Source organism: Gavialis gangeticus, unplaced genomic scaffold, assembly GCF_001723915.1.
Source record: "Gavialis gangeticus isolate Ggan-Ray unplaced genomic scaffold, GavGan_comp1, whole genome shotgun sequence".
NCBI lineage: Eukaryota > Metazoa > Chordata > Crocodylia > Gavialidae > Gavialis > Gavialis gangeticus.
In genome coordinates, this window is record NW_017729015.1 from 18,624,124 (window position 1) to 18,625,268 (window position 1,145).

The 1,145-nt window shown below is 50.9% G+C and overlaps 1 long non-coding RNA gene across 1 annotated transcript in view; it reads right to left on the reverse strand.

Moving 5' to 3' along the window:
• Nucleotides 1-1,145, reverse strand: part of LOC109294193 — a 23,991-nt gene that overhangs the window by 9,587 nt on the left and 13,259 nt on the right. The gene's annotated exons all lie outside the window — the stretch shown is intronic.

Consider the following 1,145-nt stretch of genomic DNA (forward strand, 5'->3'; position numbering starts at 1 on the left):
CCCTCCGCAGAGAGGCAAACGGCACCTGGAGCACAGACATCAGCAGCAAAAGCATTGCTATAAATACTCCCAAGCTGGATTCCTCTCAAATAAAGTAACCAGAAATGCAAGTGATCTCACAGACAATGCAAGAACGGCAGGGCTCAGAAGGTGCTCAAAGAATAGCCCAAAGGTGGCTGAAAATTAGGGTATAACTCTGACTCCTTTAGGATTTTGCCCCCATTGTATTTTTCACACGATGCTGAAACGTTCAGAGTAAAGAACGGCGGCTTAATGCTGCTATGCAAATCGAATGAGATGAAATTCATTTCAAGTAAGCCCACTCCTGAAAGCTTCAAATGATCCTGATGCCTACTTTCTATTATAGTATCCCAGTCAGGGACTTGGGCCTACTGTGCTAGGTGCTGTGCAAACAAGCAACACAGATGGCCCCAGCTCCATCTGCTCACTATCCAGCATTTGAAAGTCCGGCAGGTGCATTGACAGAGAACAGGGAGCGAGAGAGGAGGCAAGGCACTAGAAAGGACAGGTAACCACCCCGGCCCCCTGTGATCCAGACCCATATATCGCATGGGATTACAGTGAGTCACTTGTTGAACAAAAGAAGGGAGTATGGGTTAGTGCTAGGGCAGGGACCTGGGTGCTATTCCCAGTTCTGCCACTGACTCACCCCATCACCCAGGGCTTTGGCTGTCAAATGGAGAATAAACAACACTGAAATGCCTCACCGGGGTGGTTTGAGGTCCTGGATAATTAGTGGCTGCTCTGAGTTCCCCAGATGAAAGGTGCTATCAGAATATTTCAACCATGCAAGAGGCAAGCGCTTGTTTGGATCCGGACGGGGCATGAATACATGGGAAGAGCCTGTGCCTTTGTCTCCCTAATGCCCAACCCAGCAGCACATGAGTCCTGCACTTCCCTTGGGTGAAGTCCACCCTCTGCAGGGAGCCAGCACAAGTCCTGGGTGCATTGCCTGTCTCCAAGGGCTTCCCTGATGCCCGCTGTGCTAGGCCCTCCCATGCCAGGATGGCTTTCACCCTGGGGCGGTCCAGGATCCTCCTCTCATTGTGTGATGCCGACGAGATTTTGGCAGAAACATGGAAATATGTGCTTGGCAGGGTAATGGCATTCAACGTGGCGTGGGT